Source organism: Lonchura striata, chromosome 7 (assembly GCF_050655825.1).
Source record: "Lonchura striata isolate lonStrDom1 chromosome 7, ASM5065582v1, whole genome shotgun sequence".
NCBI lineage: Eukaryota > Metazoa > Chordata > Aves > Passeriformes > Estrildidae > Lonchura > Lonchura striata.
In genome coordinates this window covers 3234915-3259196 of record NC_140709.1, presented here as the reverse complement: position 1 = coordinate 3259196, position 24282 = coordinate 3234915, and the positions used below count along the sequence as shown (strand labels likewise).

Sequence of the window (24282 nt, the reverse complement as noted above, 5' to 3'; positions counted from 1 at the left end):
AATCCTTTGGGAAACCTCTGGGAGAGTGGGAATCTGCTGTTTTCCCCCAGCTGCCTTTCTCCACGTGGTCCCTGTGGCTCAGGGAGGGGAGGCTGGTGAATAAATCCCTGTGTGGTTCAAGATCCAAGCAGAGACATCAGAAGAGGCACTGAGCTCACACCTCAGTGATGTGAATGGAACAAAAAACAGGGGGAGTGGCTTTTTCTTAAGGCAGACAATGATAGCTCAAGGTTGAGGATGATTTTAAACTAAAAGAGGAGAGATTTGGATTTGATGTTAGGGAGAAGTTCTTCACTCTGAAGGTTCCAAAGCCCAGAGAAGCTGCTGCTTGGAAGTGTTCAAGACAGGCTGGATGGATCTTGTAGGGGGTAGTGGAAGGTGTCCCTGCCCATGGCAGGTACACAAACAAGATGGGCTTTATGGTCCCTTCCAACCCAAACTGGGATCCATGATTTCAGGAGACGCATTTTTTGGAGAACGCCTCACTTGACCATAACCTGGTGCTCTTGGTCTTTTCATTGCCAACTCACAGGAGCTGAAGTCTTAAAAATGCTACATTTTCTGCCTAGAAAAATTTATGTACAGTTACAGCATGAGCTGAAAATGAAGGACGACACGAGCAGGGCAGAGCAAACCAAAGCAGCTGGTGGCTCTGAGGTGGCACCCAAGGTCTCAGGCTGGAATGTGCTGGCAGCCTGGCTGCTGTTGAACCTCCCAGTCTCATTCTGCTTGGTCTGAATCCTGGGATGTTGGAGTTTTGCCTTTGCCAGTTGAGGAGCACCTCAGCCTTGTCTGCATCACAGCTTTTGGCTCATTCCCAGCTGGTGGCTGCTGTGAATATTCCACACTCCACGGCTGGCAAGTGCAAAATGTTTTACATCCACTCTGCTTCCACTGCCTTAGTGGTGAATGCAGTTTCTGGTCCCTATGGAAGCAGAAGCAACTGTCTACAGAGTGAAAACTGTCATGAATCAAGACTTTGGTAACAAAAAATCTCCTCACTTCACCTCTCCTAGAGCACATCCAGACCAGATATAAGGTACCAATATAAAGCACCAACACAAAAATCTCTGTGCCAAAAGAAACTCCCCACACAGCACCTCTTTTTGTGGGGCAAAATCCTCACTGACCCCCCTGCCCGAGAGAGCAGCAGGAATTCTGTGCAGCCCCTGATCTCTGGCTGCACAGAATTCCCTCTCGGAAGCACGAACCAAACCTCTCCAGAATCAGTGCACGGCTCTGTATCCACTGCCTCTCCAGCCCTTTTATTTCTGCAGAATAATGAACCTACAGAAGATTCTGAGTTTTCCCTCTGGTTTAACAACCCTGCCTGTTGCTGATGTGCTCCATCCCTGCAGTTAGCCAGAGAAATAATGATAATTTACACCCAGCTCGCACACTTTTTCGGCATTTCTGCGAGCAATCCAGAGGCGACAGGAACAAATTGATGGAGACAGGAATGGGAGAATCCCACCCTGTCAGAAGATGAATGAGCTGAGCTTGCATGATGTGAACCATGGCTGACAGAAGCGAGGGGGAATCAAAGAGTGAGCAACTTTTGACAACACACGCTTCACAGCTCTGACCACTGAGGATCTACATGATTATCTCCAGACAAAATAACTGTGAGTAAAAGGCTTACATACACTTAAATTAAACACAGCAGGGTTTTAGTAATCTCTGTTTGCATTTTACTTTCTGTTAAGAAGGAAATTGCTTGGACTGGGAACATTTCATTTAATGGCATTTTTAGTTACCTTTTGTACTTCTAATGCCATAGTCTAAATTCACCCCAAATTACCCAGGAAGGCAGAAGAAACTTTTGTCCTTTATTTTTAATTGCTGTAGCTTCCTTACCAATTTTACTAAATTAAATGTGTTTTAAAACATCACCGTATTTGAAACCTAATTATCCCAATCTCTGAATGAAGAATAGCTAACAATACAAACCCCATTTATGTAATTTATTTTGCAAAAGGAAAATAAATGGAATGCAGTTGCAGTAATGATATACATGTTTGCAATTCCACCCTGCTTTTTTCTCTTCCCCACAACAACTTAGGGAAGCTGCATTTTTAAATTTTTTTCTTTTTTTAAACAGATGCTTTAAAAGCATCTCTGCTGTGGCATTTGTTGTATCTGTACTGCTCTCAGAATGAGGGAAACTCTGCATAATGTCATGTTCTCTCTAAGTACCGTGAAGGGCTTTTGTTTTGTGTGGTGGGTTGGCTTTTTGTTGGTTTTTTGGGTTTTTTTTCTGTTCTAGCTGGTCATGAATGAGGATTATGGCCTGTCGCCCACAATAAGTCATGAATGAAGATCATGGCTGGTAATTGTGATGTGTAAAATAAAAAGAGTGGGAGATGCAGGGCTGAGATGCTCTGGGTGTTCAATCATTATTCAACACATCCCAGCCAAGTGGAGTTTAATCTTCTCAGACCACCTCGTCCTGAGATCTTAAATTCGGGTTGTGTTGGATAAGCCACCATTTACTCACTGAATTTATTAATTACTTGCTGACTTCCCAGTACTTCCAGCAGCACTAAACTCTGTCCCAGGGAAGAAAATTGCTCCCAACTGATGATCCCACTGCTTAAAAGCAGGAACACAACCAATCCTCACCCAAACAAACAAATAAAACACGGAGAAAATCATTATTAGAAGAGTTTTCACTACTAGAGCAAACAAATAAAACTACTGGCATTTTACACAGCAAAGTTCTTCATCAGTCAACAGAATTTTCCTTAAACTTTCTATTACAAAAAGAATCTCAGTGTTTAATATATAAAAAAAGGGCTATTTATTTTTCAAAAATAATTTAAAAATAGCATAATACCATATGAATTCAGTTCATATTTCACCTGTTTTGCCTAGGAAGATGCCTTCAAGCTCAGCAGCCTCTGTGAGTAAACACCAGGGTGTATGTGGTCAAACAATCCAAAATACTTGCTGAAGATTACTTTTACAAACAAGGCTGGGAAATTTGCTTTGCTGTTTGCTGTTGGGTCGTGTTATTTGCTCTCAGCGAGTGTTCAGATGGGCCCTGGCTGGTTTATTCAGACAAATATTTGCAAGACCTTTTAAGTTTGGCCTAAATGTTTATTTGTTGAAAAAATTCATATGAGGAAAGACTTCGTTTTTCTTCATTCACTTGCCAGCATTGTTATTCCTCATTTTTTAAGCAGTCATATGTCCAGTAAGAGAATGGAGACAATGCCCATGTGATTTTGATGACAAATTGTGTGTTATAAACAACGACTGGTAAAAATGATCAGTGCTTGAATGAGGCCAACACTTGTTTGCATAAACCATCCAGTAAATATTTAGAAATAACAAATACTTTCCTAGAAATCAGAATTGCTGTGTGAGCAGATCGCCAGCAAGAAGGAACACAAAACTTGGGTAATAATTTGTTTGCCATGAAAAAAAAAATAATTGTACCACTTGTGTCTGAATATTTCAAGCAGAAAAATTAAGCTCAAGCATTTCTTTACATCCCTTCCAACACAACTGCTTATTAGCAACTCTTCCAGCTAAGGATACTCCTTGGGATTCTTTAAAAGATATGTCTTAAATTAGATAAATCACACAACTAATGAGACTTGCTCTTGGAAAGCTCAAAATTCAATTTTTGTTGTGTTTCTGGTTTTTTTTCCTTATCTTTTCCAAATGTGTTTCCTTCCTCGTGCACATGTGGTACTCTGTTAACCTTGGTCCCTGCTACTTGCTCACATTCCTACAACAATTTTATCCTAGAAAACCTTTAAACATCAATTTTTAAACCTAATTTTATCATTTCTAGGGGAAAGAAACAGCATTAAAATATTTAACACATGTGGCCAGTGGATAGGAGGAAAATAAACACAACATTTGAGGTCTTCCACCTTTCTTGGTGCCCCTTTATAGTCTCAAAAAGGGCAGAAATATCAACATCTACTTCAAGGAGCATAATAATGGTGACCAAAGTGCAACTTTAAAATGAGTTTGCCTGTTAGCTGGGAAGCATTTATTTATGCAGTGCTGAGAAGAGCTGGAGCTGAAAATATCCTTTCAGAGACATTAAAGCACATTATTAGGAGCTGTGGCTCACCAACACACAGGTATCACCCAATTTCATTACTACTTGGTTAATTAACCTGCTTAAAGTGTGAAAGTTGGCACCTTGTCATCAGAAGCCATGGGAATAACTAATGAGAAGACATGAAATAATTTATTTCTCAATTAAAAAGCCCAAAAGAAGAGGTTTTGTCTCATTATTCCTTTTTCCTGTTATCACCTATGCAAAGCCAAGAAGATTTTGTAAAACTTAAATGTCTAAAAAATAATAAATAAAATACTCTGTGTAACATCTTAGGAAACACTTCACAGATCTTTAATAAAATGTGATGTTATCCAACACCAATAAGCAAGCCAAGGACTTTTCAGGGAAAATACATTCAGTAGACAGCAGGAATGTGAATATGAATCCTTTAATTTAATAGGATTTATTTGCTATTCTTTTTTAGCATATCTAGAGGTCAAAGAGACAAAAAAGACACACTTGAGTTATCAATCGAGAATAAATTCCAGGATAAATAGGGATCTTGTTTTCTATTAACAAACTGCCTGCAAATAAGTAATATTTTTTATCAGTGTAGTCATTTAGGATTAACAATTTGTGGAAAAATGAACCTCAGTTTCAGAAAAAGGTTGTTATGAGAATGAGTAATTAATTTTCATTAATATTTCCCATTTTGGGGAACTTTCTCCCTAATTTACAGAAAAAGGAGCAGGTTCAGGAAAGATTTAAACACCTAAATATCACTTGAGGGGTTCGAGTCTGAATTTTGGGTTCTCACAATGATTTCTCAAAAAAATCAAGTATTAAACAGCAAAAGAGTCACTGGGCTACTCTGCATAGAGTGTAGGAAAGTTGAAATTACATATATAGATATATATTTGTGGAAATAAATAGATATGTTTATTTATTTATGGAAAATGCAATGCTTGGGGCATTATGGATTCTAAGCATCAAGTCACACACCTGGGGAAATGGGATCTGAAATTTTCTGTAGATATCCAAGGCACTGAGAGCAGGATGGGTGAGGGTGCTCCCCTGAACAGCAGATGGGCATTAATGAGCTAAATTGGGAGAGCAGTTCTCAAGATTAAACTTGTGACATCAGGAGGAAATGAGAGAAAAAAGTACAAAATATGAGCTGTTTTTTTTTTTTTTTTTTTAATAAAAGATTAGGAAGCAGTGAGCCTCATGAAGAAGAGGAAAAGATGGTTATTATGGGCATCAGAGGTGAAAATTTAAAGCTGTAATTTGAAAGTATTTGATATAGGTTTAGGAAAAAAAAAAAAAGTTGGCCCAACTTGAGATAGATTGAGAAATAACAGAAAATGGTCTTGTCTGGTTTTGTGTGAAGGAAAAAAAATAAAGAAAATGTAATGCCTCCATAATGGATTTATATGTCTTGTGGGTATAAATAAGCTTAATTTTTTGAGAAGAAACTTGGGAAGGGCTAAGTGCAGCACATTGCTGAGACAGATCCTTTCTTTCTTGCTTTGCTGCCTCCATCCCTGGCGACTCAAATGCTGCATGAGGAACTCCCAGCCCTGGCACCTCACTGGAAACATCCCTGCCTGGCCCCAGCCCTGCCACCTCAGAATGAAAACTGAAACCAAACAGCAAAGGCAGAGCAGTTTCCTGATATTCGTTCCTAAGAATAAAAAGAAACAAAACAAAGGAAAAAAAAAAAACAAACCAAAACAAACAAAAAAAAAAGATAAAACAAAACAAAACAAAAAAAACCCCAAACAAACCAAAAACCCCCAAACTCTCTTGTGATTAAAAAGCAAGGAAAAAATACATTAAAAAAAAAAAGTAAAAGGAGAAGAGGAAATGAGGTAACTGAAAATTTGCTGACCTCTTCAGATTTTTGTTACTGCTTTGGTTGCAGTGTCACCAGTGGTGACAGGTGACACATGATTTCCTCAAAAAAATTTAAAAAATAATTCCTGTTTGGCTTTGTTTCGATTTTTCTCGTGATTTATGGAAGGGGTACCACAGATCCTCCCTGTCCCACAGGGTTTTGGTTTAAATTTAAAGTTCAGTTTGACACTGGGCTGCTCAAACATCTTCATGTATTCTGAGTTTAGGGAGGGAATGAAGGAGATGTTAATTAAAAACTACAGCAGAACTCGTTAAAAATGCTTTGTCTGGGTTTTTGGTTCCTCTTCATAACAGAACTACTCTATGGCAATAGGTTTGTTTTTCTTTGAAAGCCTCTTATTTCACTGAAAGTCAACGCATATCAAAAGCAAAATATTTCCCCTTTTCTTATGTTTCCTGATGGGGAGAAAACTTCTCCAAAGAGCAGAGACGTGCCCAAGGAGCACAGCAGCAACTTCCCTGACCTGCCTGCAGACAGAGACTCCCAGCCACCTAAAATGAAATATTAAAACTGCTTTTCTCAGTGAAAAGAGGATCTTTTTTCTTTCCAGAAAGCAGAAACCAACTGCAAGGCTTTGGCTTTGCAAGGCAAGAAAAGAAATACAGATATTGTGTTGGAAGGGAACTTAAAAATCATCCAACTCCACTTCCATGGTAAGAAGGGTTTCTTTACTCATTCCTGCTGGATTAATGATCCAAACAGAGAATGAGACAAAAAAAGGTAGAGAAAAAAACAATATATGCCACCATTTCACCTCTGCTTGTCCCCACTAATGCACACACACCCATCCAAAATGGATGCAGTTTGAAGTTTTTGCTCCTGAAAACCAGCTTGAGATGATCTTATTTATTTATTAGTGCCACTGTTCAATTTCTATTTTGGCTTGCTATTTATTATGCAAAATAACATGCTCATATTTTATTCAGCAGAGCATTTGATTAGTGTAAAGCTTTATTTGCTGGCCTCCATAACAGCATTTTGTCTCATCTGCAGGCAATGTAAGAGACCCCAGATCGTTCATAATTCTGACTGACTCCAAAAGAGAAAACTGTTAAAAGGCTGAAGATTTCTCAGCACGTAGATGGCAGCAGGGCCTTTGGTTGCACCAAGTTACAAGATAATTTTGTCTTTGATGGAATGACTTGCTACTTTTAACAGTAAATAAGCTTTTTTTTTCCACAGGAGATTGTCAATTGCTGAAGGTATATCAGGATCCTGTGAAAAAAATACTCTTTTCTTTAGTGTACAGTCTCTCTGAAGTCTCCTGGCCAGCAGCTACATATTCAGAGTCTGTTTCTGGTTTTTAGGGTTATCAGCAATCTTTTTATAAATTCTTTTTAATCTATATCTATTGCATTTCATTAGTTTTCAGGTATTTCATAGATTTTTTTTTATTAAGATGAATATAAAACATTTTAAGATTTGTCTACGTTAAAGGTAGACAAAAAATACATTAAATAAATATTTTTGGTGTGCTTGAACCCAAGTAACCAAGGAAGACAAGATGACTTCAAAAGCTGTCTTTAGTAATCTGTATAAAGATAATTCCCATAATTTTAATTTTAAATATATTAAAAAAAAATCTGCACTATGGGGTACAGAAGAGTTGATAACCAATAAAATGGAAAAACAACCTAGGAAGGCCAGTCCAGGAAGCCACAAGTGTATAAACTCTATGTATTTGCTTTAAATAACAAATTATGAGCCTGATTCACAAGGACATTCTTGACTCCAGCACATGTAGGGAAGAAAAATAGTTTGAATAGTTTAAGGGGGAAAGTCCAGGATGATTTCCCTTGATAAAGGACCCTGAAAGAGGAAAAGTCTTCCACACCACAACCGAGATCCTATTTAGGGCAATATTGTCTGTAGCCCCCAGTGGGGTGGGGACAGTTCCCAAAAAGAAGGGAAATTTGCTTTTTTCCCAAAAAAATTTTTTCTGAGAAGAAACACAGCATAGAACGAGACCCCACAGGCAACCTGAGAGAAATACACCTCTATGTAAAAATACTTTTTAAAGGAAAGGAAAAAAAAAGAGGAAAAAAAAAATAACCCACCAACCAACCACCAAATATGAATTAAAAAATCATCTTCTCAGGGCAAGGGAAAGCTGTCTCAGCAGCATCACTTTTAAAATGGATAAAAGCCCTTCTCAGAGCTGAAGATAAATCAGTGGCACCAGCTTTAACAAAGAGAGAAACCTTACTTAGGGCTAAGAGACAGCAGGAGTGGTAGGAGTACCAGCTGGAACAGAGATGCACATCAAAGAAATTAAAGCCCTTTGGCTGAAGAAATTACATGGATACTATAAACTAATAACTTTAAATATTAAAAAACCCTTTTCAGGCTACAGCAAAGACACACGTTCCAAGCAGCCAGCCCAAGGTTAGCAAGCACTGAGTGAGCACAGCCCCTCAGAACCAGAGACCTTCACCTTGATGCCTCCCAGGTAACAAAGTGAATTCTTTAATCCCTACTGGTTAAAGACACAGCTTGCTATGTCGGTTTATTTTTTTTTCCCCCCACTCTCCCCATGCTTTTTACTCTCTGTTAAAATACATTTGTTAATCATAGAGCAAAGTTGCACAAAATGTTCTGTCTCAGAACAAGGAGTTACACACAGCCTGTGCTGAAGCAACAGCTTGATTTTCAGCATGACTCTGCCTTTTCCCTTGCCCTAGATGCTAGGCTTTAGAGAGTTAAATTTAAGGTCTAATTTTCTTTACCAGCAGAACGTATCTCATTTGCTATCAGTGCATGCAGTAGACTTTTTTGTCAACATGGTAATTCAAGGAGGAAGTCAGGCTCTCTTTGTTACCAGATTTACAATGGTTTCTTGAAAAGACAGCTTGTGTATACCTCCTGCCTCACTAGAATACTTGCTTGCTTGGTTCCTAACAATGGCTCATTAAATTCAGTCAAACTAGTATGAAACTTACCTTCAAGCAGTTTCACTTGCTGAACCCCATTCTCAAAGGATTTTCTAATCTGCAATTTCTATTTTAGACTTTGAGCAGGAAATTGGAGAGAAAAGAGCACGGAGCACTTTCTGCAGAAACACCCAAACAAAACAATACTTGATGGTACCGTTTCAGAGGCAGAATAGATTTGTGTCACTCCTGTTCTGAAGGCAATCACCCTCACAACATTTATTCCTAAAGCAGGAGCATTCCCTGATCGCTTTGGCTGTAATTAATCTCATATTGGAAGAGAAAGTAAGGCTTTTAGCAAACTTTTTTTTTTTCTCCCCTGAAATCTGTTACTTTGCCAGTCTGCACAAGAAGGTCCAAACCATACAGAGCTCATTACTGGCTAAACTTTTCATTTACACTTCTCACCACAACTCTACAAAAAAGCTGAGATTTAGCTGGACAACCAGCAGCTCAAGGACAGAATTTTCCCCTTCCTGCTACAAGTGAGAATAATTCAGATTTGTAAAGCTTTATAGGAATCTTGTGATACACCATTTTCTCACTCCTTTTTTTACTGAGTGTCTTCTTCAGCATTGAGGTTGTGGCCAAACCTCATGTATTTCATAGGGACAGTCAAAGAAGGGAAAGGTTACAAATTAAATACCCAATAAAAGATAATCACAGAATCAGAGAATCATAGAATGTGCTGAGTTGGAAGGGTTCAACACAGATCATCAAGATCAACTCTTGGCCCTGCACAGGACTCCCCAAAAATTCCACCCTGTGCCTGATAGCATTGACGTAACACTTCTTGAATTCTGACAGATTTGGTGGAGATGTTGGGGTTTGGTGCCTTAAATAATTATACATAGGACATGACAAGAGTGTGAACATAATGTATTGGCTTTTGGGTGGGGATGTTCATGATTCCATAACCTTTTATTGCCTGGCACAGTGATGAAGAATCTGTAGGTGATCAGATATTCCAACTAAGGCACCAAGAACATTGTCTTTCCCATTCCCCTTGGGAATATTCCCGCCCTGGATTTCACATACAAAGCTGAGCATGGAAATGTCCCTGCACATGGAAATGTCCCTGCACAGCTAAACTCTTCCACACAGCCCCACTTTTTCTAAGCTCTTTTTAATCAAAATCTATTGCATTTTATTAGTTTTCAAGTATTTGATAGACCTTCTTTTTTATTATGATGAATATAAAATATTTTAAGATTTGTCTACATTAAAGGTAGACCAAAAAAATACATTAAATGAATGTTTTTGGTGTGCTCCAATGCAAATAAGCAAGGAAGACCAAGGAAATAGATGAGGTTTGGCCACAACCTCAATGCTGAAGAAGGTGCTCCATAACAAAAGGAGTGAAAAAACGCTGTATCAAGAAATTCCTGTAAAGCTTTACCAATACAATTTATTCTCCCTTGTAGCAGGAATGAGGAAAATTCTGTCCTTGGGCTGCTGGTTGCCCAGTTAAATCTCAGCTTGGTGGCCTGTCCTTGTCCTGCCACCAAGAAGGGTCTGCCTTGGATTCCCAGTGCTGGGAGCAGCACATGGCTGCTCGAACGTGGGGTTTCTATCCATGGGCAGCTCAGACCACACGTGCAGCACTGCAAAAGTGCCATCTGGAAGTAAGTCCCTGTTATTACCTCTTATCAGGACTGCTGAGGGGTTTTTATTTATCAAGTATAAATGAATCACAGGGCAAACTGATGTCTGCTCATTAAACTATGAAAACTTATTAGGCTATCCTTTTACTGCTCAAAATAGAAGTCTAATAGAGGTAGGCTCGATCATGCTAACCTACAGCATGAATGTGACATGCAAAGGAAGAAATGGAGTGAAATCTGTCTCAGTTATGCCAGGAAATTACATATTCTTTTTAAAGTAAAATAAACACTTGACAAAGCTGTTAATCATCCCTAGTGGAAAGGATTTACAGATTCAATATTAAGATGATGAGCTTCCCACTGGTCTTAGGAGCACTATAGTCAAATGAATCAATTTTCCTCTGAAATCATTTAGATAAAAATTACATTCACATTGAAGAATATGAATGGTTTGAATGCTAAGATGTCACTTTAAAAATGTGTCGTCCCTCCAGTGAGCTCCTATTAGTCCTCAGTTAATATTTAGTATATTCTGAATGACAAATTCAAAGCTGGCATCTTATACATAAATTGTATATTTGTAAAGTACCATATAAGCTCACACACTTTTTTCCCTTACAGAAACAGTGTTGCATAAACATACATAGTCTGCAGAGCCTGAATTAAAAAAATATACATTTAAGATTGATTTTTAAATATCACTCCTACCCAGACATTTCACATCAAACCACACTGAAGATCCGCTTCAGAAAAATAAATTTGCACATTAAATAGCAGAAGAATAAAGGATACATATTTATCTTGATTAAGATGATTTCATAAAAGCTCTCAACAATTAAGGGGTTTGGGATTTTTTTTCAGTAATGTGAAACAATGCTTTGTTGAGAACATATTTGAAAATTTACCTGCAGTTAAAGAGTATCTGGGGACTCCACTCAAAAAAAAGAAAAGCAAACAATTTTTAGAAGTTACCCATTCAAAGAGAGAGGGAGAGAGAGAGGAAAAGAAAGAACGAGGCAGGGAGATTATAGAATTTAATGATTAAGAATGTGTGCAGTGCAGTATAAGTACATTTGTTTCCTTGGAAACAAACTAGTACTGTTGCACTGAAGAAATTTGTAAGCATTAAAAAATTCTGTAATCAGGCCCCAGGAGAACATATTAAATTTTTTAAAAGGGATAAATATTTGACATTCCTGGCCGTTTCCTGACTGTACTTGTTGATGAGGCCTGCTGTCAATGGGTGGTGCTCCTGATGTTGGGGAAATGGATCTGTGAACCCACACAGCCAAAACCACTTTTTTCACTGGGTAATCCATCCAGCAGGATCAACAACTCTGGAATCCACAGGCAGATTTAGATCTTTTAAATAGTGGGTAGGTGGTAAATGCAGTTAAATGAAAATAAAGGTAGACTACCAAACCTGCAATAAATGTTCAAGGGGGGAATTATTAAGAAGAGGGTTTAAAACCTCTGCCAAAGTCACCCTTGCTTGCAGAAAGCAGCAGGATGGCTCCCTGGGAGAAGACAGGACAATAATGATCCCATTTATGCCATATAACAAATTGCGCCTATTGGAATTCTGGATTTTGATTGATTCAAATAAAACAACAGGCTCAAAACTCTTGAACCTTCCCCTGTTTGACAACCAAACTCAACACAGTTTTTTTCCAGTTGCATAGGAAGGCTGATTTTACTTCAGTTTTGCTAACAAGAAACAGAACCAGAGGAGCAAAGAAATCAGAAGAAATTCAATTTACAAGGTGGAGGAAAAAAAACCCAGAACACCACAAGAAATAGTACCTAAAGAGGTTCCAAAAGAGCTGGAGAAGGACTTTGGGCAATGGCATGGAGTGAAAGATTGAGGGGAAATTGCTTCACCCAATGGGATATTGGGAAGGAATTCCTCCCTGTGAGGGTGGGGAGCCCTGGCACAGGGTGCCCAGAGAAACTGTGGCTGCTTCTGAATCTCTGGAAGTGTCCAAGGCCAGGTTGGACAGGGCTTGGAGCACCCTGGAACAGTGGAAGATGTCCCTGCCCTTGGCAGGGGTTGGAATGGGATGAGCTTTAAGGTGCCTTCCAACCCAAACCATTCCATGATTCCATGATTTTATGAGCTTTTACTTTGATGCAACGTCCATTTGCAAACAGAAATTACATCAAGTCAGAAGAACAGATCTGTTCTGTTTGGATGACTTTAAATATCTATTTTTCTTCTCACTTGCTGTATGGTGACCTCACCCAGGCTGTAGCTCTGTGGCAGTAATGTCACTCACCCTTGAATTCCATAGAGATTTATCTGTCACAGGTTTCAAAGCAAATATTGTGTCTCACAATGTACACAGGGAAAGGTGAGACTGTTTGGTCATTGTAGAGCAAACTTGCTTCATATCAACAACAACAAAAAAAGGAGTACATGCAAATCAGAACAAAAATTATTATTGCAATGAGCTCATTTCAGTTTATCACTGTTACACATGAGATGTAAAGATGTTGTGGATGAGGTTTTATCATTACGAGAAAATAATAATTGCCAAAATGATCCCTCCGTTTTCCTGAATGAAAAATCAAGATGTGGGAAGTTACAGAGAAAAAAAAGAGGTAAAAATAATTCTAGGTACAGGTTTTCATGTAAGTATAACCCTTGAAATTAGTTTCCAGGAGCAATCTTAAATGTGGAAGTGGAAGCTCACACTTGTATAAAGAATTAGAGGAACATAAAAAGAAAGGTCCCTTTATCCTTCACTTCATAAAAAAAAAAAAAAAAACCCAAAAAAAAAAAACCAAAACAAAAAAAACCCCATGAGCTACTTCTTTAACCTCATCACTCAAAGTCAAGGGATTAAGACTCCATCTTTTACAAAATTAGAAAAGAGATTCTTTCTGCCTTCTTGGACAGTGAACCCAGGGCAGAAAATTTGGTGACGTTTGAAACTGGTCTGAAGAAAAAGATGTAGAGCCCCAAAGAAAGAAATGCCTTTCATTGAAGGAAATGCAGAATTCCAAATGGGAAGAGCTGGATGCTGTGGAAGGGAATTGCCAGTGCCAGAATTTGCAGACTTCCAGACTGCAGGCTATGGGAGATACTGGGATCCTCCTTGATTCTAGAGATATTCTCATTATTTCAATATATTGCATTGATTTCGTTTGACTCACTGGTTCTCTGTTGCTCTTCAATATTTCAGAGTGTTTCTAAAGAGCCCAAGCAGAAACCAAAGTGCTCTAATACTTTAATATTTTACTTTATAACTATATAATATTTAACACTAAAATACTTCTAACCAATACAATTTTAAATTGCTAAACCTGTCTCTTATCAAAATCAGATGAGGAATATTTGTGTCTCATATATCAAAAAATATCAAGTTGCAAGGGAAAATTAATTTGACGACTATTTTCCTTCCCAAATACATACTTTAAGTCAATAAATTCTATGGAAGACCAAGACAAACTTCACTTCCTTATGTCTGGTTTGGCCTGGTTCAGTTTTTCAGGGAATCACAGGGTAATTTATCTAATACATCTAGACCCAACACCCACTCACAAAAAGACCAATCTCAGAGCCCAGGGCCTCCTTGGAACACCTCCAAGGATAATCTTTCCTAAGATTCCCACTGGACTCCTCTTCCAGCACTTGACCAGCCTCAAAGAGAGAAATTTCAAGCTTGATAAAAAATAATGGCCTTTTTTTTATTATTTGTTTGTTTGCTTTTAGGTCCTCAGGCCGATACTTTGATGGGATACAGACTCAAGTTCAAATGGACATTCTGGCCTTTCCTGTAGCTAATAATGGAAAACAAAACCCCTTCCTCAGCTATCTCAGCTCTTAACTCGACCCTGCCCTCAGTGCAGACACAAATCAGCTCAGAGAACCTCTGTTCTTTTATTTATACAGAATTTGAGAGGGGAAAAATCTCATCCAGAAACAAATTGTGTTTCCCAAATCACACATTTGGCCTTCAACTCTAGGGATTAACTCTTACCACTCTTGGGGGATCTTAATCAGTTCTTCCTTTACTTCTGTCTGCTGGAACAAGACTTTTAGGAAAGGTAAATTCCCATTCCTCTTGAGAAGGGAGACTATAAACTCCTGCCATCTTCTCCAGGAGAGGTTCATAATTTCCCACCAGATAATCAAAATATCCCACAAAACACAGCATAGTGTGTTTCATGCAGAAATTAGGGACTTACATACCTTTCCCTTACCCAAAATTCCCCTTGATGTCATTATTTCTTGTTATAGATAAAGTCACATCACCAATTTTGACCTTTTGATGGTGTTTTTGTTTTACCAGCCTTATGCAGATTGGCACTTTTTCCTTTCAAACTTTCTTCCTACCCATCCTGCACACCACTTTTCTCAAAATTCCTTATTCTCAGGGTAAATTTGAGACTGGAACCTCTGACTCCTGTGCACTGTGATTATCTATGGGAAAAGTAAAACTGAGCCAGCTCTAGGGAGATCTTTTCCTTTGGATCTCTGCAGGGACCCAAGGGCATTGCTCCTTTGATACTATTTTTTTTAGGAATCCTCAAGCCTGTCTGTGTGCAGTGGAAAGTTTATTGTGATATGACCATGTGGTAATAATATATCAAAGTCCAGCATTAAAATATTTCTAAAACATGAAAAATGGGCTGTTCATAATGTTAAAGAAGGACAAGCAAATTTGCTGACAATGTGGGTAATTTCCTGAAATCAGAGTTCATCTTGTAGCAAGCCCATGTTCTGTGGACAACAGAAACAAGCGGCGCATAAATCACTCACTCACACACACAATCTCCTCTGTCCTGCTAATCACACGGGTTTGGGATCACAGCAGAGCACACTGTGCCTCTTTCAATACCCATGGAAAACAATGGAAAGGCTCCCGTTGACATGGACATCAAAGGATGACTATTTCATCTGGCTGTAACACCACCAAGGTCTTAAAACAAGACCTGCAGAGAGTTTTTTACCTAAAAAAAACCCCAAAAATGAAACTACTTTTAATCTTTACAATGAATACACACATATAAGAAAGTCACAAAGCATAAAAAATGGATTTATCAATTTTCCACACCTGGAAAATGGATTGTGGAAAGTTTCTCCTAATTTAATCAATAGTCTTAAATGAATGGTCAAATATTCTGATTTTTTTAGACATCTGTATATTAGTTTAACTGTTGGAGCATAAACACTCCCAATAACTTTGAGAACACACATGTTAAAACTACGACCACATCTGCATTCTAATGCAGTAATATTTTATAAATCATTGTGAGGGTATTATATTTTGAAGAGCATTAAAACTCATTGTACTCCTTGGGTTTTTACAATTTCACAGTTTCTAAAGTAGCAACCTTATCTTACTCTTTATAAGAAATTAAAACAGCATCATTTAAATGTAGTTCCATTTTCTAGTTTGGGACACATCCTGCTCTGAAATATTTTACTACTTACTTTACTACTTACTTTACTACTTTACTTGCTTATTTTCAGCAAGACAAGAAAATTTTGGGGGGCTAGGGGCATGTCCATGTCTCACAACCTGATACTGCATTACCAGAAGAGAAAAATCCCTTTAGCACTGGGAAAGTAAGGCTGGGTAGCAAATAAATTAGGTACAGACATGAGATAATGGAAAGCACAGTAATCAGAAGACATGTTTTATTATTACAGGTGGAGATAATGTCGGGAAAAAAAGTGTGGGAGAATGCCTTGGGCTTGTTTTAAGACCAACATAAAAATGCAATACCTATATGTTTGCTTTAGCATCTTTTTTTTTAAAGTAAGGTTTATTTTTGCCCCATATTTATTTACTCTTCAGATGTAAAAACATGCTCATTGAAATATTTAAACGTGCCAAATACTTGGGATTTAACATGACCGTGTCTGAATGCGAGGTCATTGTTTTGCTTACAGCAAAAATTTCCTACAGTCACAGAAAAACTTCCCCTTCCATAACTTTCAGTGGGGTCAATAAGAAATTCTTCTGCTGACCTACAGCAGGTTTCTAGATTTTTATTATATTTTACAAAATAGGTAAAAAGTTCACTAAGAACTTTGGTCCACTCTAAAGTCTTTCTTCACATGATCATGGTTATTGTCCTGAACCATCAAATAGCCTTGCGGGTATTTTTTTAGGTTCTACATCTCAAATTGCAAGAGAAAACTGTATTTATAATCCTCTACCATTACCCTTAATTTCAGAAAGAAGTAAGAATGGAAAGATATGCAAATGAACCATAAAATTTGTTTTGAGCATTTAATGATTGTTTACCTGCTGTTAACCAATATTAATAAGGATCTAAAGTACATACAACACAAATAAGAGTAATTATATAAATTAGGCAGCTTTTCTCTTGAATTTTTAAACTCAAACTTGGAATAAGAGTAATGCCCCATAAATACCACTATTTTAATCAACAAAGATCTTGCTAATGTCAATGTTAGGAACAAGAGGTTTAAATGTTGTCTAAATTTTCACCTGTATTCTGCAAGAAATTGTCCATTTTATGACAGCAAAGTTAGAAAGCCCATTATTGCCATGAGAAAAATGTTTTTAAAAAGTTGAGAGAGAAAGCAAAATGAAATGTGAATATTAACTACACGCCCCAATTTCTCCACCCACCATCCAGTCATTTATAGGCAGTTCATAGAAGGTCTACTGGATTTGCTATCACACAGTGACAGAACAAAATATTTCAGTACTTTGCAAACTTGAAATTTTGTAAGTGAAAACTGTAAGGTCTTTGAAATGTTGGTATCCAATACAACTTATACAAAATTATCCTTCTAATTAGCATATGCTCTTAAAATAGCTTCTGAGAACATCTTCCACCACATTTATATTTAAACAATATTATTTTTTTTAATAATCACAAAATCATATGATACTTCTTTTTTAATAACATTTTAAAAGTGAATGCAAGGAGTACAAATGTTGTTGGAACATTTTTTTATTTGATTGTTCAAATGAATACCTGTGTTGCCTTTTTTGTTTGTTTTGGCAAAGTTGCCTGAAAATACGGGAGCCAGATCTGGTTCAGGTAATTGCAAGTGCTTTTGTTCATTTCAAGTAAGAATTATACCATATGCCATGCTTGAAATTTGAAATTAATCATCACCCACCACGCAGACAGTTTGATAAAATTCCTTTTTCCAAATAAAACAGTCATACAGTACTTGCAGCTTCACTGAAACTCTGTGTTCCTTCAGTACAAGAAAGAAAAAAGAACAGAATAAAAGCTGATTCCATTCAAGAAGGATTGCAAGAAAACTTTTCCATACTTGTACCATCTACCAAGATAGCACTGGACAAATGTTGGGAAAAAATGGAGTTGCACCACAGTTTTACTCACAATTCTTTATCAACACTTAATTTTTAAAAGCATCTTTATGCACAAGATATGGGTTCAGATGTAATTAATTAATCACCCACTGGGATTTTTTTAATAGATAGGTTATTCTACACAAGCTTATCTAACCAGGCTAGAAACAAAAACTGTATTTGTGTGCTACAAATCATCACCTAACATTTGGGGACTAAAAAAAAAATCTTTTCGTGCAAGACCAAGTTCCTCCAGCCTCACTGATAGCACGACATCAAGGTAACAAAATAAATGCATCAGCCAAAAGAAAGGAACATTGGGAAGGAAGCTGGGTCACCAGTTATACCAAGACTTCAGAGGAAGTAAAACAACTAAGAAGGAGCTGAAAATAATGTCTGATCTCTTCAAAGGGAAAATTGAAATGAGATGGAGATAGCAATCAGTGCCGAGCCGTTTCTGTCAGCAAGGAAATGCAGACCCTCCTTTGTATCTGATTTCACAACCCCCACCAGCATCCCCTCTTTGGAAAACTTTTCCAATATTTACCTGTGTGGGAGCTCTACATCACTGTGAGAAAGAGAATTTTACCATGAGCATTATCAGGTCATTATTTTAGGCAGCAACAACACTCAGACATAAACTCCAATGCCGAACAAACGTTTTAATTGTAAAATGTATTCCTGAGTTTTGAAGGAAAACCCAACATATATAATTCAGGGGTAAACCTCCAAAATATATTTTGCTCAAGCAGAGTTTGCCTAAGATGTACAGAAGGAGGCAGGTAATGTGTATGTAAAAACAAATTTTCTGAAAATCAACATGCATGCCCACACATAAACATAAACAGGAGGAAAGACAGGCAGAAAGTAGCAGGGAGCAGAAAGTAGAAGGGTTTAAATAAGTAAGGAAATGCAGTGCATAAAGCTAAATTTGGAGGAATATATTTGTTTTAAACATTGGTTGAGTAGGGCAGAGACAGAGCCATTGATATGCTGATCACTGTAACAACACAGAGCAGAGACAATATAAAACTTTGCTCCTACATCTGATTCAGGGTATTGTTGAATAGCAGTTGTCGGAATTTATACAAATAACTATTCCTCTAGTCTACTTTTATGATATTTTATTAATCTTTCTACTATTACTATTATTATTAATAATACAGGAGTGCTGTTTTTGCAAAGCTGCATTGTGTTCTTGCAGAAATCCGTGCTTTGAAGAATTTCCTTTCAAAATTGTAAAATATTTATATGATAAATCATCAGATGATTTAAAATTAAATCATTCTGGTTGTATTTATGTTCATGAATCAAATGTGACTTTTCTCGCTTTACATAGGTCTGTGCTGTTTTCAACCTCAACCTTTGCAAGTGACATTTTCATTTAGAATCTTATCATTTCATAATTATTACCTTTCAGAACTCCTAGGGAGAGAACAAAAGCTTCCTCTTTGTACTTCTATTGTTATGTTCCTTTGAAGAACAAATTAAATTTCAATCCCAGCCAAAACAAACTTGTAAAGTACAAAATAAATTGGAAATTACGTGAAAAAAATAACAAGCTGTGCAAGCTTTAAGCAGTCTCTGGTGAGCACAGGTAAATTCTGGATAATTTATTATTGTGTTTTCTTTGTTTAACCAGTAGATCAAGCTCAGCCTAAGGAAATGTGGCAAACATCTCACTGAAGGTGATCTGAGCTGCTCTAAACTGACACCAGGACTCTTGTGATCCTAATAAATGAGAAGGGATTGTTTATACCCCCAGAGTAACTATTCACCATCTTTCAGATTATTGTTACCTTTTAATTGTCCTCTGAGCTGTCCACAGAGGAGAGATCTGAACATTTCTCAGCTCCCTTGCAAAATGTGGAGCTACACTCTATAAAATACCACATTTACACAGTTGTAACTAATAGTAATCCTTATTATCATCAGATTCTTTCAATTTCACTCCAGTGGGCAGATTATTCTCTATTTTTTAGGTAGATGTCATGGCTCAGATTCATAGAAAAGCCACAACAATAAAACGGAGCAAACGAAATACTTGCAAGCCTGGAAGGCGCTTCCGCTTTTTCAGGGAAATTTCAGTTTTACAGAAACAAACAAACTTTGTGTTATCCAAAAAAAAAAAAAAAAAAAAAAAAAAAAAAAAATCAGCCTGGGAGAAGGAGGAGGAGGAGGGGGGAGAAATCAAGGGACCTGGAGAGTGTTCAAGTCCCAGCAAGGGACAGGAGTGTAAGTGGCTCCTGGCAGCCCCGTCCGGATGAAGAGCCGGGGTGGCGGCACTCGAAGCCTGGCAGAGCGCGCGGCGCTGATGGCAAGGATGGGGAGAGAGAGGCACTCACCTCCTAAAACAGTGACACCTGGGTGATCCACCCTCCTTCCCCAGCCTGGCAATCCCAGCTTCTCCAGCTCACAGAGGGGTTTTATGGCATCCACCAACACCACAGGGCAGCGAGGAGGTTGGGACGGCACGGCCACACGCAGGGCTCTGTGCCCCAAACAGACCCGGCGCCTGCTTTGATTAAAAGTTGTGAGCCCACCGTGTTTTAATGTCCAAATCCACCAGAATTCGCCCTCTCCAAGCTAAAAGTAGCTGCCCAGTCCAAAATTATGAGCAAAACAGAATAAAATAATATTTTGTTTGGACTCAAAAAAGTAATTTATTGAAAACAAACGTTACAAATCTATTTTATCTCCCCCCAGAGCCTTGCAAAGAGAACCAATATTCAGCTGATGTAGTCTGTGTATGACCACAGTTATACATTAATCTTGGTGATTTAAGCTGCAGTTGTGGCTAAATACCCGTGGCCAGCATGGAGCCCCTCATGCGAGGCACAAAGTGCCACCATGGCAGAGAGGGGACACTGAGACACCAAACTCTCCTCAGTTTGGAAAGGTCTGGGGCTCAACTCCTTCATTATTGAGGTCTCCAACCAACCTTGAGCACCTCCAGCTGCCTGGTTTGAAGTACACCACTTTTTCCAATCCATGTCCTTCCCAAATCACCACTGCAGCATCCCCTAACTCTGCTACTGAACATATCTTGCAGTTTTCCAGGTTTTTTCAGTTCCCTAATGTAGCATCCCTAAATTTTTGCCTGACGTAGATATCAGCCACAAGGCCAATATTACTGTGTTATTAATGACATGGGAAAGAGTCCCAAATCATGTCAGCCAGGGACATAAACAACTTAATTTTTAATCCTTTCCAGTGATATCACTGTTTCAGGAGTGAAAAGAATAAGATATTATTTCAGTCATTTGATCTTCTTATTTTGGATATGCACTGGATTACTTAGGGGGTTTTAATCCAATTAGGATTGTCTCTCTCATCCAAGACAAAAACCAATGGGGAGATCCTTCTCAGTCAAGGACATAACTCACCCTAAATAAAGAAAGAAACTGGTTCATCTATACTTCTCACATACAGTTTCAAACCTGCTATTCTTCAATCCTGTTCTTCAGAGTAATTGGTTTGGGTTTTGCCTTTTTTTTTTTTTTTTTTTTTTCCCAAAGAAAAAAATGTAAATCTACTGCCATCAACTTTGTGTTATTCCAAAGCTCTGAGAAGAAAACCACCTGGTATTTTTCTTCAGCCCCTCTATATGCATATGCAAATCCAACAGTTTCAGGATCTGCCAAACTATTTACCAAGTTTGTCAGGGAAACAGCCTCCGAAACAATCTTCTTTCAAAATAATTTTCTGTGATTCTAAATTCTTCCTCTGAACGCTATTTTTGTCTCTGAAAGCACATTCACCCTTGCAGTCTGACTGCTTGTTAAGGAAAAACAACGAGAAAAACACTGAAATCTCACTGTTGGTCTATGTTCTACTGCCAGTGTTCAAACATCAGGATCCCAACAGTATCCCAGCGCCTGAAAAACATCTCCTTTTCTTTGAAATCTGCCTGGGTTGTGAGTGAGAAATTGCCAGTAGAAATTACAACATTTGCCATGACTGAGATGGGGTGGGTTTTTGCATTTGGATTGAATGAAACCATGGAAAATGTTGTTAGTAACAACTCCAGTGTTATAAAGAATCACCAAGTGACAGATTTCGAGATTAAAAGGAAATATTAAAAATCCCCTTCAATATTTAAAGCTTACTTAACTAGTAGCACTTCACTTGACACTGACTCATGTCATTTTCTTTCATTCCTCTTTTGATCCATGCAAAGCAGTTACACGATTGCAAATATCTTATCATGTCACCTTCTCATATGGATATGAGATGAAAGAATATTATCTCAAGCTGAGTGATAAGTCCTGTACCAAAACTACGGGTGGAATCTGCACAATCTGATGCTAAATGGGAGCAGGGGGGTGGCAGCACTGGGCATTTTTTTTTCCCCTGATATTCTCTGTTGAGGATAGTTGAGAAAAAGAGTCTTATTTTAATAGGTTATTCAAGGCTCCTAATTAGCCAGTGAGATTTTACACCAGGTTAGCTGAGCTTCTTGTCAAGGCACAGGGATCACTCCAATTGCTTTTATTTGCATGATTACGAAGTGGCAAACCATCAATACTCCTTCACCTCTGATTTTAAACATGCAAAGGGCATCAAAAGGCCTATTAACATGAAATAAAATTAGCCCTCATCTGTTTTATTTTAAAGGGACTCTTCCCTCCCCCTGTTCTCCCCCCATCCTCCTCCTCCCTTTCTTATTTAGGGAACTGGGTTCCTTTCCCATACTTGGTATGTAGTACATCTTTTTTTCTCGGAGTTAATTCTCCAAGTCTGGTCTGTCAGCCAGTATAAACAACACTTGATGAATGAGACTCAAGGTGTTTAGTCACCTGAAGCAGCTGTTTGAAGTAACTCTACACACAGCCCGAGGCCCGTGTTTTCACAGCTGTGGGAACTCTTCAAAAGCTTTTCCTCTTGGCCTGCTCCTTTGCTGTGGCTTTAGACTCTTAGCGCAAAATCTGGACAATTTCAAAAGGGCACAATGAAACTAGAGACAGCAATTTTTGATTATTTTGGGCCAAAAAAAGGGCCTAGAATAAATAAATGAAGTACATTTGAAAGTGCTTTACCTAGGTGGGCTATATATCTAAGAACTGCTCGCTCTACATGTGCCCATGTGCTCACTTAAAAGGGGACATGGGGGGGTTCAAGCCCTGCTCTCTGTTTACAACTATTTTCACTTTCTCCTCTGATGCGGCAGATTAAAAACTAAATGTTTATGGGCCTGGAAAAGTGCATACCTGAAATAAACTCAGCAAGTTTCTCAGAGTTGGAAAGCTCTCCTAGCTCATAAACAGACCTGCAATGATTGGTGATCTGTGCTCCCCGCTGGGAAGCTTTGGAGAATTGGCCTCGTGAAGGTCGTGTGATTGCTTCTCCTGGCTCCAGGGCTGTGCCTTCATGATATGCCTCACTGTGTCCATGTAGGTAGCCAAAGAAGTGATGGGCCCAAATAAAAAATATAATAATAAACCAAAATTGAGCAAGAATTGGCGCTGAGCTGGCAGGGAAATCAGAGTTGTGCAAACGCGGGACCCAATCGCGCAGCTGGGCTGAAATATTATATACGGAATGAGGTCATGGATCAGAAAATGGATTTTATTTGGAGGTGGGAGTGGACTGCAAGCCTCAAAGAGTGGTGATGAATTCGCTGGAAAATCCTGAGCGCTAAATGGCCGGGTTGTACCTCCCCTGGATGAGCAGCACAAGGCTCCTCGTGGGCTCAGACACAAGGTATTGCTCAGCCCTGTGAGTAACAGCGGGGCCGCCACACCAGCACCACAAGGTGAGCATCCCACGGGAAAGGGACATGGAAAACAACTCCAGCAAAGCACTGACGTGAGCCCCAGAAACGGATGTGAGTCGACAGATTTCGTCGGGGAGGCTGTGTCAGGTGGATGCTTAACTCACTGAATAACGCTTTCCACTTCTGAGTTCACCCAAACAAGGAAACACGGATACATCCAACCTCAGCTTTCAAATGTGTCCAACAAAAGGCATCAGGAAGCTTGCCAGGAAGAGTGAGGATGGGACAAACTACTCCTGAGACAGTAGAACAAACATGCTCCAGCCGTAGCTGTTTTAGCACCACATGCCTCCCACACATTGCTCCATAAATCCTTCTTTTCTTGCCTCTCATTTTCTCCAGTTTACAAAAATTCTCATGTTAACAGAAAACGTTTAGTTTAAATTGATCCTCAGCCATCCTTGGCATGTATTACACACGCTCATTCTTTTATGTTTTATAGCTTATGTCATCCTGTATTTATCATTTAGTGAAGGCCTTATATTTTTGGCTTGCTGTTGCCCCTTATCAGATGATAAAATGTTCCCTCAGGAGGGAGAGAATTTTTATGAATTATGATGATAGTATAGAAAATAAATGACTTATTGGCACTACAGTCAGGCTATACATGGAAATGTGTTCTTCGAAAGTTTATAGAATCAGAGAATCTCAGAATCCTGGAATACCTTGGGTTGGAAAGGACCTTAAGGACCACCTGGTTCCAATCCCCTGCTGTGTTCTACA

General features: G+C 38.5%; 1 long non-coding RNA gene across 1 annotated transcript; it reads left to right on the top strand.

The window, feature by feature from the left end:
* The first annotated feature begins 391 nt into the window (after positions 1 to 391).
* On the top strand, positions 392 to 24152 carry LOC144246647 (uncharacterized). Its single transcript, XR_013340314.2, has 2 exons — positions 392 to 1625; positions 8286 to 24152. It is a non-coding gene; the product is annotated as an uncharacterized LOC144246647 (long non-coding RNA).
* Positions 24153 to 24282: the final 130 nt, after the last annotated feature.